This window comes from Hemiscyllium ocellatum, chromosome 7 (assembly GCF_020745735.1).
Source record: "Hemiscyllium ocellatum isolate sHemOce1 chromosome 7, sHemOce1.pat.X.cur, whole genome shotgun sequence".
Lineage (NCBI taxonomy): Eukaryota > Metazoa > Chordata > Chondrichthyes > Orectolobiformes > Hemiscylliidae > Hemiscyllium > Hemiscyllium ocellatum.
In genome coordinates this window covers 112,663,058-112,678,017 of record NC_083407.1, presented here as the reverse complement: position 1 = coordinate 112,678,017, position 14,960 = coordinate 112,663,058, and positions in this window count along the sequence as shown.

Below are 14,960 nucleotides of genomic sequence, written 5' to 3'. Positions count from 1 at the left end.
AAGACTATGGGCAATTTAGCATGGCCAATTCACCTAAACTGCACATCTTTGAATTGCGGGACGGAGTCAGAGGAAGCCCACACAGACACGGGGAGAATGTGCAAACTCCACACAGACAGTCACCTGAGGCTGGAATCGAACCCAGGTCCCTGGTACTGTGAGGCGGCAGTGTTACCCACTGAGCCACAGTGTCACCCGTGCTGCTTCGATGGTTCTAACTTTTAAAAAATGCCTGCAAGGCCTCACGAGCTGTTTAATTGACAGCTCCATGCCTATGGTTCAAACCTCTCTTTAAGAAAAAATTGATGCAATACACCTCTTAAAACCATAGTATCTTCACAGTAGGAAGTACGTTGTCCATGGCCCGGAGCTTCAATGGGGGGGGGAACGGTACATAAGACCACAAGAATTATGAATTGGTGTAGACTCTTGAGCCTGCTCCACCATTCGATAGGAGCATGGCTGATCTGTCATTTCTCATATCCATTTTCCTGTCTGTTCCCCATTATCCTCGATTCTCCTACTGATTAAGCCTTAAATGTACACAAGGACTCTGTGGTAGGCAGTTCTAAATGCCCTCAAGACTCTTAAAAAAAAGAATTCCTTCTTATCTCAGCCTTAAATTGGAATCCCTTTATTCTGAGATTCTGCCTTCTAAACCTAGATTCCCCCATTAAGGGAAACATCTTCTCAGCCTTTACACTATCAAATCCCTTAGGAATCCTCTATGTTTCAATGAGATCACCTCTCATTCTCCACTGAGTACAGCCCCAAGCTGAGTAATCTTTGCCCATAAGGCAATCCCTCGACACCAAAGATCATCCTAATGAACTGTCTATGAACTATCTCCAATGAAATATCTTTCCTTAAATAAGGCGTCTAAAATTGCTCACAGTGCTCCAGATGTGGTCTCACTAGCACCTTGTACAGGTGCAGTAAGGCTTCTCTACTCTTATACTCCAACCCCCTTGAAATAAGGACCAATATTCCATTAGCCTTCCTGATTGCCCGCTGCACCCATGTGTTAGCTTTCTGTGTTCCCAGCACAAGTACCTCCAAAATCCTTAATGTTTCAGCTTTCTGCAGTTTTTTCCATTTAAATAATAGTGTTCTTTTGTTCTCCATTCCAAATTAACAACGTCACATTTTTCCACATTGTATTCCATCTGCTATGTTTTTGCCCACTCATTTAAACTATTAATATCTGTCTGCAGACTGTATGTATCCCTCTCGCAATGTTCCTTCCCACCTATTATTGTGCAGTCCGCAAATTTAGCTACAGTAGATTCACTTCCTTGCTCCAAGTCATTATTATATATTGTAAACAGTTGCGGTCCCAACACTGATCCCAGTGAAGCCTCACTGGTCATGGGTCGCCAACCCAAAAAACCCTAACCCCTATTGGCTGCTTCATACCCATTAATCAATACTATATCCTCGCCAATACACTATCTCCCCCTCGTTGAATGCCTTCTGGAAGACCAAATGCAACACATCTGCTGGTTCCCCTTTCTCCACTCTGGTTGAGACATGTTTAAAACTCCTACGAGTTGGTCAGACATAATTTCCCTTTGTATTTAAAGGGAGATAGGTATAAGACAGATGTCAGAAGTAATTTCTTTACTCAGAGAGTAGTAAGGGTATGGAATGCTTTGCCTGCAACGGTAGTAGATTTGCCAAGTTTAAGTGCATTTAAGTCGTCATTGGACAGGCAAATGGATGTACATGGAATAGTGTAGGTGGGATAGGCTTCGGATTAGTCTGGCAGGGCAGTGCAACATCGAGGGCCGAAGGGCCTGTACTGCGCTGTAATGTTCTATGTTCTATGTTCTATAAATATTGGGTGTAAATAGTGGCCCCAGCACTGATCCCTGTGGCATCCACTAGTGATAGCTTGCCATCCTGAAAGTGATCAATTTATTCCTGTTCTCAGTTTCCTATCACTTAGCCAGACTTCTCTCAATGCTAATATGTCACCTTATTGAATACTTTTTCAGAATCCAAATATATTGTATATATTGGTACCCCTTTATCCACCCCTTTTATCGCAGCTACAAGGATCTCTAATAAAGTCATCAATTTCCTTTCCACAAAATCATTTCTTTCTGCCTTAATGTATTATTATTATTGAAATGTTCCCTCCTACCTTCTTAAAGATGAATTCTAGCCTTTTCCCACAGATAGGTGCTAGCTAGAATACAGTTTCCAGCTTTCTGCTATCCTCTTTTCTTGAATCGTAGTGTTAAATCTGTAGTTTTTAATATGCTGGAACCTTCCAGAATTTTGGAAATGAGCCATTTCACTTAAGACCCCTGTATACAAACCAACTGGCGCAGGGGGCTTCTCAGCCTTTAGTTTTCCCTGCGTTGTTTCTCTTGTGTTATGATTGTTGTCAGTCCCTTCTGCCTCTTCTCAATCTTTCCTTGGAGAAACACTTTGTGTTTTCCGCTGAGATGTTACAAAGTAATTGCTCCAGCCATTTCCTCATTTCCAATTATTAATTCCCCACTTGTAGATGCCCAGCAGTCTGCTTCATTCAGGGTTTCTCTCATAATCTAATTTCTACCTCTTTTATTTCAGTCAAGCTTTTCTGGTTTCTAAAGTTTAACCAATCTTCTAGCCTGCCACCAATCTTCACGGCATTGGATGCCTTTTCTTTCAATTTGATACTGTTCATAACTTCATTTGTTAACTATGGATCGCGCATCTATCTCATAGAACCATCTTTTCTCAATGGAACATGCTTTTGTTGTGAGTTATGAACTACCTTCTTCAATATTTTTCTAATGCCCTGACGGTTAACCTAATTTCCCGTTGCACATTATCATCTCTTTTATTAGACTCATATAACTGTTTATAAATTTGGGGTACTAGTTTCAGGCACAGTTTACTCACCCTCAAAACTGAATGTGATATTCTAACACATTAATGTCAGTCTTTCCTAGACATCTATTATTAGTCATTAACTCGTATTGTCTCATTTCACATTAACCGGTCTGAAATAACCTCATTGGTTCCAGAATGTATTTTTTTAAGAAGTACTCCTTGAATATACTTTATGAAATCATCTTGCAGTTCATTGCTGCCAATTTGATCCATCCAGTTTGTATGAATTAAAATTGTCTATGATTTTTGCTCTACCTTTCTCACAAATCCCCAATATTTATCAATTAGTACTCTGTCCTGCAGTGTAGTAATGGTTACAAGGCCTATCCATGGCTACCAACAGTGACCTCTTTGTCATTTCTTGTCTTAACCCAAATTGTTTCTCGACTCTGATCTTGTGAACCAAGATCATTTGTCGCTACTGCACTGAGCAATCCTTGACTGATACCTCCTTTCCTCTCATTTGGTCATTCAAATATGTTAAATGCCCTTGAATGTTCAGGTCTGAGCCTTGCTCACTTGTAACCATTTCTATTATTTATATTTTTGCTCCCAATTCATTTATTTTGTAATAGATACAGATAAAGAGCCTTTAATTCTGTCTTTTCACTTATTTCTCTACTCTAACTTAAGATACCATTGTCAGATCAAAAATGCAGTAGCTAATCTGCATCCAGCAACTTTAACAAAGAGGAATGCACTAACACCCAGATGAACTCTTTCTGTGATTTCGATCGGTGGTTAGATATTGGTCAAAAAATCGGACCTTCTTTGGGATCTCTTTGAAGTAGTATCAGGGGATTTTTTACATCAGAGCTGAAAATGTGTTGCTGGAAAAGCGCAGCAGGTCAGGCGGCATCCAAGGAGCAGGAGAATCGACATTTCGAGGCATGAGCCCTTCTTCAGGAATGAGGAGAGTGTGCCCAGCAGGCTAAGATAAAAGGTAGGGAGGAGGGACTTGGGGGAGGGGCGTTGGAAATGCGATAGGTGGAAGGAGGTCAAGGTGAGGGTGATAGGCCGGAGTGGGGTGGGGGCGGAGAGGTCAGGAAGAAGATTGCAGGTTAGGGAGGTGGTGCTGAGTTCGAGGGTTGGGACTGAGACAAGGTGGGGGGAGGGGAAATGAGGAAACTGGAGAAATCTGCATTCATCCCTTGTGGTTGGAGGGTTCCTAGGCGGAAGATGAGGCACTCTTCCTCCAACCATCGTGTTGTTATGGTCTGGCAATGGAGGAGTCCAAGGGCCTGCATGTCCTTGGTGGGGTGGGAGGGGGAGTTGAAGTGTTGAGCCACAGGGTGTATGGGTTGGTTGGTCCGGGTGTCCCAGAGGTGTTCTCTGAAACGTTCTGCAAGTAGGCGGCCTGTCTCCCCAAGAGAGAGGAGGCCACATCGGGTGCAGCAGATGCAGTAAATGATGTGTGTGGAGGTGCAGGTGAATTTATGGCGGGTATGGAAGGATCCCTTGGGGCCTTGGAGAGAAGTAAGGGAGGAGGTGTGGGCGCAAGTTTTGCATTTCTTGTGGTTACAGGGGGAAGGTGCCGGGAGGTTGGGTTGGTGGGGGGTGTGGACCTGACGAGGGAGTCACGGAGGGAGTGGTCTTTTCGGAGCGCTGATAGGGGAGGAGAGGGAAATATATCCCTGGTGGTGGGGTCCGTTTGGAGGTGGCGGAAATGGCGACGGATGATAGGATGTAGAAGATCTTTTACATCAGTTGGAGACCCTTGTTAATACCTCAAACAAAAGACAAGCACCTTTGACAATTCAGCACTCCCTCAGAAATGTACTGGGGGGTCAACTGGGATTTTGGACTGAATCCTATGAGACCTGAACCCTCTGACATTGTGACTCCTGTTCTAGAGACAAGAGTAAGAATCTGTTTCCAGTGCTCCAGCAAACACTTCAATCAAAGGCATCATAGGCTGCTTTTATACACATACAAACACATCACTGGCTCCCTCCAAGACCCAGCTCTCATGCATGAAAGGTGGACATATCTGTGGCCACGAATGGCTGTGGTGCCTGTAGAAGTGCGTGTTCTCAATTGCCATAATGGATGGCGGGAGAGGGCAATAGGCATGTCAAGTGCAGAGCTGAACCCCTTTGAGGAGCAGTCACCACTTTGCGTTTCTCATTCTAACTCCACAAACTGCCCTCAAACCTCAACGAGCTGATGACTCATCATAATCGGCAGAAAAATAGCAGCCTGTTATTGTCAAAAGGAGGAGAATGATCTGATGTTATTCTCACAGGGAGTTCCCCCGAAGAGGTAGCCACAGGTTTATCTTTCACGAAAAACATTGGTTTCTTTTCTGGTTTAATGCTTAAGTGGTGGAATTCGAGAAGGTCCTGAGACAGAGTGGGTCAGGCACTGATCTTTCACCTGAACAATCTGGGCTCAAAGCCTTTGTTGACCAGTGAGATGTAATCCCCCGTCTATGACCTCATTGCTTCTGCCTGACCGTAGTCTGACCAGTCACTGCTTAGCCTCTAGATGGCACTGACAACCTTCATCTTGGACGAACACAACTGGTTCACTGAGTGCCAGACAATGGCCCTGTCCAACAAGAGTGAGTCAAACTACTTCACCTTAACCTTCAGGGATGGTATGTTGATTCCCCAAACTCACATCCTTTTTGGAAAAGGAGATGGGCAGTGACGTGCTGCCCTTAGTAAATGCATCTCCTTTGGAAATGTTTCAGGGACCATTGTGGTGTGCATGTGTATGCAGTCAATGACACCCTGGGCGAAGTCAAGTAGAGGATTATACTTTTGCAGGATGTTTCCACAATTGTCGTTCCTGAGCCTCTGCCTGTACTCTCTCTCTCTCTCTCTCTCTCTCTGATATGCAGGTAATACCTCCCATAACCACACCCACCACCCCCAATGTCCCGTGTTCCTCAATCTGTGCTGTTCCCCTCTGAGCTCTCCCTATGCACATCACTGTACTGATGGGTGTAACTGAAGATCATCTCACTCTTCATCCCAGATCCAATCTATTATAGGCATCGCATGGCACCACCGAGATTCATTTTGCATTTAATGTTGTGATTGGCCACCCACCGTAGCTTCTGTCAACAAACTCTGTCCTGGTGAGAAATGTGAAGGCAGCAGTGGATGCTAGTTGTTCCAGTGTTTGCCTGACTTTTAATGAGCCAACAGATTGCTGTACAACCCATCTCCTCTTGACTTCAATCGCTTGCAAAAGCATGCGCCATGAAATTGAAATGCTGTTTAAAATAGCGGTGCAGTTAACACTTTCACATACTCCCTTTCTGACCCCATCTCACTGGAGGGAGATATGTTGCATATTCCTTGGGTAAACACAGACGTTGATGCATTGGACTTTCCTTGTCTTGCTGCTGCCACATTTGCACTGATTCCAAGCCTCCTCTAAAGCCATGTGCTCCTCCATCCTTCAATGGGCTCCTGGCCAGAACCAAAGTTCAGGAATTAGGTCAGAGAAGCAGACTGTGATATTTTCACATGTTAGAAAGCCAGCTCTTCACAACACGTGACTGACTGTGAAATCAGTGTACAGTAATTGGGGATGGAGAGAATCCAGAGTCAGAAGAGGAGAGCCATGACTCTGTGACTTGGTCTTACTGGATTGTAGATGTGAGGGAGGCTACAGAGAAGGAGGAAGGTGGGGCCATGGAAAGATTTTCAAATTGAGGTATAGTTATCCCAGGAACCAATGTAAAATCCAAACCTAACTCACCAGGAAGACAGTCTGTCTCTTAATTCCTGCAATATGGACATCACTGGCAACGAATCATTTCTTGTCCATACCTTTGAGAGTTCATACTCCTTATGAATCAAGGATAGGAAGGAGGCCATTCAGCCCTTCAAACCTGCTCCACCTTTCAAAAAGATCTGATTATAATTTCAAATCCACATTTCTCCCTACTCTGATAGCATTTCACCCCTTGCTTAACCATCTGCTTCTGTCTGAAGGGTATTCAAGAGTGGCATGGTGGGTCCGTGGTTAGCACGACAAATTCACAGCACCAGGGACCACCCTCAAGTGACTGACTTGCACATTCTGCTAGGTTTGCTCTGGTTCCCTCCCACAGTCCAAAGATGTTCAGGTTAGGTGGATTGGCAAAGCTACATTGCTGTTAGTGTGGACGGTAGTTAGTTTGTGCAAGGTTTGTGAAGGTTTGTAGCTCAGTTTGAGGTTTAGGGTGTAGGTTTGCTTGCTGAGCTGCAGGTTTGATATCCAGACATTTCATTACCTGGCTAGGTAACATCATCAGTGGCGACCTCCAAGTGAAGCAAAGCTGTTGTCTCCTGCTTTCTATTTATAAGGACAGTTGTTCGCAGGTGGAACTTTCTCGGATGGCATTCCTTTCCCATCTTCGGGCAAGTTGTAGCGTGTTGCGCCCATAGTTGGTTTAGCCATGGGAAATGCAGGGTTAGAGGGATAAGGTGGATCTGGGTGGGATGCTCTTCGGAGGGTCAGTATGGACCCGATGGGCTGACTAGCCTGCTTCTGCATTGTAGGGTTTCTACAACTTTGCTTCCAACGCCTTTTCCCGCTCCAATCTTTAACCATCCCCCATGCCATTAGCAAGAGATCTCCAGGACTTGGACCCAGTGACATTGAAACAACAAAGCAGCATTGTGTTTGGGGAACTTGGGAACGTGGTGTCCTACACATCTGTTGCTCTTGTTCTATGATGTGACAGAGGATGTAGGTCGAGTGGTGCTGGTGAAGGAACATTGGTGTGGTGCTGCTTTGCATCCTGTAGTTGGTTTGCATCACGGTCATGTTATGCCACAGGATGAGTGTGAATGTTAACAACAGTGTGCAGTCAATTGTTACTTTGTCCCATGTGGTGTTCAAGCTTCTTGAGTGTTGTTGGAGCTGCACTCGATCAGGCAAGTGGGGAGTTATTGCATTACTCTCCTGACTTGTGCCTTATTGAATAAAGGCATTTAACAAGGTTTGAAGACAGACTGGAAATCTAGGTTAAAAGGTAAGAGAAGCAGTGGCAAACATATTAAAAGAAACTTCTAAACTCTCAAAAAAATGTCTTCCATGAAGAATGAATTATTCCATGGGAAACCTGCACAATGCATTGCTAACTATGAAGGTTAAGGGTAGTATTAAACCCAAAGAAATTGTTCAATGCTACAAATTATAATGGTAGGTCAGCACATTGTAGAAACCATCAAAATTTGATTGAAAACCAGTAAAAAGCTGGATTTTGAGAGAAAGCTAGCAAGAAATAGAAAAACAGAGAGGGAAAGCTTCTATGGGGCTGTTATGAAGATGCGTTTGCTGAGAAAACAATGTGGATAACATCAACTGGACATATTTAGTTCAACCTTTGGAAAGAAAAAATTGCAAAGCAAACAGCACTGGCTGCAGCGATAGAAGGAACGTGTTTTTGTAAGAAACAAGCTTGGATCAAGACAACACACAGCACAAAGCAGTGAGTGAAGGGAAGGAGGACCTCAGTGAGACAGTGTGAAGGGAGGGGTGAGATAGTGTGAATGGGGCGTCAAGATCATGCGGGTGAGGGGAGATAGTGCAGGTGGTGGGGGCTCTGAGATTCACTACGCTAGTTTTGGATTTATCTGCTTCACTCTTCATCTCTGTGAACATGAAGAATGCTCACAGCGGTGAAGAGTGGCTCGGTGGCTAGCACGACAGCCTCACAGTACCAGGGTTCGATTCCAACCTCAGGTAACTGTCTGTGCGGAGTTTGCACATTCTCCCTGTGTCTGCGTAGGTTTCCTCCGGGCGATCCGGTTTCTCCCACAGTCCAAAGACGTGCAGGTCAGGTGAATTGGCAGTGCTAAATTGCACATAATGTTAGGTGCATTAGTCAGAGGGAAAAGGCGTTTGGGTGGGTTACTCTTCAGACAGTCGGTGTGGATTTGTTGGGCCGAAGGGCCTGTTTCCACACTGTAGGGAATCTAATCTAATCTAATCTAATGGTAAGGAAGAGAGGAGAGGAACATAATACTGTGAAATATGACACACAATAGGAAATGACTTGGGAAATGCAGTAGAGAGTAGAGCTAAGAGCAAAATACCATGCAACATTGCTCCAGAATAGACTACATGCCAATCAAGTGTTAATTGCTACCCCTTTTAGCCTGTAGTTTATTGTTTCATATCCTATTAATCCTGGCCTTCATAACCTCTGTGGTTTGTGCTGCAACTTCTGTTTTGCCAGACCTTCTGCTAATGGAAAATTTTCAGGGCTTAACCATTCTCAACACCAGCTTCCTGTACCCCAAGCTTTTCCACATGGTTATGTTTAGCAGTATAAAACATTACATAACCATTGACTGCTTTTTTTTATGGTCATGCAGTTAAACTGCCTAAACTGCACTAACTATTTTCACATATGGAAATATTTTGTTCTCAATCTAAATAATGGGAATTATCAGGGTGTGAAGCATGAGTTGTCAATGACTGGATTGATGACCCTTACTAAAAGCGTTGTCATTGGATAGGCAATCATTAATATTTAAGGAGCATATGCATAAATTAGAACATTCCTTTCTGGCGCAAAAATACAACAGGAAAGGTGATTCAGTCATACCTTTCGAAACATATTAGGGGTAGTATTAGAAGCAAAGAAGTGGTATAAATATTGCAAGAAAAAACAGTAAGCCTAAGGACTGGGAGCAAAAAAGGACTAAAATATTGACCAGAAAGGGTAAAATAGAAAATGAGAGTAAATATGCAGGGGAAATAAAAAACAACTGATGGTATAATCTTCTATATGTGAATCGAAAAAGATTGACAAAGACAAGGCAAAGGAGGGCATGATGAATGGTCGGGTCCTGGGAAGCACTGAAGCTTGAAGGGATCTTGCTGTACATATACCCTGGCCCCGGAAGGTATCAGTGATTCCTGATGAAGGGCTTATGCTCGAAACGTCGAATTCTCTATTCCTGAGATGCTGCCTGGCCTGCTGTGCTTTGACCAGCAACACATTTGCAGCTGTGATCTCCAGCATCTGCAGACCTCATTTTTTACCCGGAAGGTATCAGGACAGGTGAGGCATAGAGTTTAAAAGCAGGGAGGTTATGCTGGAAATGTGTAAAATGTTGGTTAGATAACAGCAAGAGTATTGTGTGTAGCTCTGGAATTCACATTACAAAAGGAATATGACACCACTGGCGAAGGTACAGAGGAGATTTACCTGGATGTTACTTGGGCTGGAGAGTTTCAGGTATGAAGGAAGATTGTACAGACTTGGGGTTATTTTCCAAGGAGCAGAGGAGATTGAGAGGGCGCATGATTGGGGGAAGGAGAAATGAGGAAACTGTTGAAGTCCACATTGATGAGGAAAGTGTTCCCCTTCCCCCACCTCACCCTAGTTCCAAACTTCCAGCTCAGCACTGTCCCCATGACTTGTCCGGACTTGTCCTACCTGCCTATCTCCTTTTCCACCTATCCACTCCACCCTCTCCTCCCTGACCTATCACCTTCATCCACTCCCCCACTCACCCATTGTACTCTATGCTACTTTCTCCCCACCCTCCTCTAGATTATCTCTCCACGCTTCAGACTCTCTACCTTTATTCCTGATGAAGGGCTTTTGCCCGAAACGTCGATTTCGCTGCACTTTGGATGCTGCCTGAACTGCTGTGGTCTTCCAGCACCACTAATCCAGAATCCCTATCTAATATACCTGCCGCAGATGAAGTGACAGTGGAGGTTCACTTGATTGAAACCAGGGATTGCAGGACAGATTGGTTCGACAAGGACAGATTGGTTCGACGAGGCCTGTACTCACTTGAGTTTAGAAGAATGAAAGGAGGTCTGATTGAAACATAAAATTCTAACAGAGCTGGACAGGCTAGATGTGTCCCTGCTTGGCAAGTCCAGAACCCAGAGGGGACAGTCTCAGGAGCCAGGTTAGACCAATTAGGACTGAGAGAAGGAAACATTTCCTCATTCACAGGGGAGTCAACCTATTGAATTCGTTTTATATTTATATTTAGATTCCCTACAGTGCGGAAATGGGCCCTTCGGCCCAACAAGTTCACACCAACCCTCTGAAGAGTAACCCATCCAGACTCATTTCCCTCTGACTAATGCACCTAACACTACGGGCAATTGAGCATGGCCAATTCACCTAACCCACACATCTTTGGACTGTGGGAGGAAACCAGAGCACACCCACGCAGACACGGGGAGAATGTGCAAACTCCACACAGACTGCCACCCGAGGCTGGAATCGAACCCGGGTCCCTAACACTATGAGGCTGCAGCACTAACCACTAAGTTGCCGTGCTGCCCCAGAAGGCTGTGGAGGCTGGATCACTGCGTGTATTCGAGTAAAAAATGAGGTCTGCAGATGCTGGAGATCACAGCTGAAAATGTGTTGCTGGTCAAAGCACAGCAGGCCAGGCAGCATCTCAGGAATAGAGAATTCGACGTTTCGAGCATAAGCCCCACTGCGTGTATTCAACAATTTTTTTTCTCAGATTTTGAAGTCAAACGGACAAAATTATTTTGGCTGTAGAGCAACAGTTAAGATAATCTGTAACTTAGTTCTTTTTTCAAAATATAACAGTTACTTGGCAGAGATACTTCCGAGTTAACACAGCAGTTTTACATTTTGTCGAGGCTTGGAGGTTCCTTGTGTGCATGTTAATTTTCTAGAAAGGGAGTAATATATATTTACATAGTTTCAATCTTCGTTTGTTGTTTGGACATCCAAGCTCGAGTAGGTATTATTTGTAGTAAACTATTCCTTTATTTGTTAAGGGGCCTTGCCTGAATTGTTTTTGATACTGAACTCTGTACTGTTGAATATCTATATAGCTGGGACAAAGAATGGAATCTATTTGCGCCCCCCAACTGGATGGTAACAAACAACATAAAAAGGAAAAGACTAGCGTTGGTGGGATATGGTATGATCATAGCTGGTAGCATTACTAAACCAGTCCAGAATGAACCCTGGCCTCAGAGATCACACATTTAAGGCTTGCAGTTGGTTACCATGGTGATTGGTCACACAAGGCTGAAGGTGTTCTTCAATAATAGAATATTATTGCACAAAAGAAAGAAAAGAAAATGAAACAAAGCCATACAGACAGGAAAGAGTGTTTTTAAAACATTTAACTTTTAAAATTCATTCGTGGGCCCCCATTGGCTAGTTCAGCATTTATTGTCCGTCCCTAGTTGCCCTTGAGTAGGTGAGCTGCCTTCTTGAACTGCTTCAGTCCATGTGCTGTGTCCATTATGGAGGGAATTCCATTTAAATGGAGTGAGACTGCAGAACTCTATGATATAGAGGGATCTGTATGTGAATCACATAAACACATCATGCAGGTACAACAAGTGAAGAGGGAGGGAAATGGAATGTTAGCCTTTATTGTAAGGGAGATGGTGGATGCAGTGTAAGGGAGATGGTGGATGCAGTGTAAATGAGATGGTGGATGCAGTGTAAATGCTGTGCAGTGCTTACTGAGGCAGGATCTTGGTACTCAGTGCAGTTTTGGTCTCCTTACTGAGGAAGGTTTGTACTCGATTAGAAGCAGTTCAGAGAAGGTTCACTTGGCTGAGTGGAAGTCATCCCAAAAGGCACTGGGCTACGTGACACTTGACTAAGTCTGGCAGAGCAGATGGTGCTCTCCTACCTTTGTGTGGGGCAAGTCTCCGGCACTGGGTGGGGGCTGACAGGAGCATTCCACAGTGGATGCTGGGATATCTGGGTGGTGGGGGAATAGGTCTGGTAACTGGGGAGATGCCTCATCGATGTGGGGCAGCCTACCATATTCAAGTAGGGTAACTTTTCCCCTGCCTCAAAGCAGCTTTCCAGTCTCCTTCCTCAACGCGGCCTGGAAGATCTCAGCCTGGGAAATGTCTGCTGGCGTTGGTGAAGTGGCTGGGCTGGTCCACAATGATCCATCCCACATGATCCACTGTTGGACATAGCACTGACCTTCAGCCTGGCCAAGCAGTGCCAAAGGACTGCTCCCTCGCTTGTGTTTCCTTCCCTGTGTCAGGAGAAGGATTCTGACAGGATGGATCACAAATACGCCCTTGGGATTCTGAGCCCATTCACATCGTATCGTTGCAAGTCACCGGCAAATGTATGCCGGCTCAACAAGTCCTTGATGTTGCCCCTTGGTGCTGGGATCAGGAGAGTCGATGTTTCGAGCATAAGGTCTTGATCAGGAATGTGTCAGGAGAAAGTGAGGACCGCAAGTGCTGGAGGTCAGAGTCAAGAAGTGTGACGCTGGAAAAGCACAGCAGTCAGGCAGCATCTGAAGGTCAGGAGAGTTGAGGCTTCAGGCATAAGCCCTTCATATATCAGGAAAGACGTGGGTCAAGAGGGCCTTATATCATTTAATGGAGCCTTTGCTGCTGATGTGAATGACTCTGTGTTGGCTGACTGTTGAGTTGGCTCCTTGACTGATACCCAGGGATCCTTTAAACTGGGAGGAGATCCACTTTGCTGCAGGGATCAAATGGGAGCAATGCTGTCCCAGCGGATGGGGAAAGTGCTGGATTATTGCTGGAGAAGCTCCAAGGTTTGATAGCACCACCGCCTCCCCCCCCACCCAACCTCCTCACCCCATCATAGGGAGTCCACCTCTGCTCTGCTGAGGCTACCTGGCCAATTGTCTCACAAGAGCTGAAGTCACTGCTGTCTACAAACTGGGACTGAACTGTTCCCAACTCCAGTCGCTGCCAATTGCTGAGGCATGCTGCCAGGTTACTTTAATACCCCTACCCCAAATGTCACATGATTTAGAGGCAGTTAGTGAACTTCTTCCTGGATTGAAGGACATTCTGGATTTCTGCAAGAATTTCTAGTGCCCCTCAGGGAATGTCACCAGGAGCTGTTGGGAAGTGTATAGGTTCAATGGTGATATTTGATTATTACAGGGCACGCACCAGGGACTTAATTTACTTCAGTTGCAGTGGCAATTATGGGTTTGATTCCAACCTTGGGTAACTGCCTGTCTGTAGTTTGCATGTTCTCCCTGTGTCTGCATGGGTTTCCTCCAAAAATACACTCGTTAGATGAATCGACCATGCTAAATTGTTCTGTGGTGTCCAGGAATGATCAAGCTAGGTGGATGAACCATGGTAAATGCGGGGTTAGGCGTGGGTAGGTTGCTGTTCAGAGAATCGGTTCAGATTTGATGGGCTGAATGGCCTCTTCTCACACAGTAGCGACTCCATCACATTGCTGTTTCTGGGATCTGTGTAAAAAAGCTGTTGTGTTTCACACATAACATAGTCAACAGAACTCATTGGCACATACAGCTACGTTGAGGTTTTGAAAGGTGTGAGAATAAATGAAAGAGATGATTGGAGGATGAGACCTTTGAATTGTCTCTGTCATTTCAGAGAGTGTTGAATTGATAACGCCACAATTTTATATAATTGCCACCGCAACTGGTGGTAAATTAAGTCCCTGGTGCGTGCCCTGTAATAATCAAATATCACCATTGAACCCCTGAGGGGCACTAGAAATTCTTGCAGAAGCCCAGAATGTCCTTTAATCCAGGAAGAAGTTCACTAACTGCCTCTAAATCATGGGACAATTGGTGGAGGGGTATTAAAGTAACCTGGCAGCATGTCTCAGCAATTGGCAGCGACTGGAGTTGGGAGCAGGTCAGTCCCTGGCACTGTAAGGCAACGGTGCTAACCACTGAGCCACCATACACATAGCAAGTAGGTATTTTGGATATTAAATGACAGAGAGCTGGGAATACTCAGCAGGTTAGGCAGCATCTGTCGATAAGAAACTAAGTGAACTCCTCAGGTCTGCTGTTTGCTTTCAGATTTTCTGTCCTGTTTTGCATTTGTTTTGTTGCTTTTCTGACTTTGGGTTGGGATATTGTCTAAGGTGATCGCAGCACCTTAAGGATTCAGCAATGGTCCAAGTGCTACCCTTGCTTGCTCCAATCATGTCCTCGTGAACTTTGCAACATTTCCATGACATTTTTCAAGGTAAGCATTGAAGTTGACCAGTTCTTGACGTTTGCTCATGGGTTGTGAGTGTCACTGGCTGGGCCGGCGTTTTCTCCTTGGGAAAGTGCTGGCAAAGTTATTGAATGTGTTAAAATCTAGGCGGTATGGTGGCT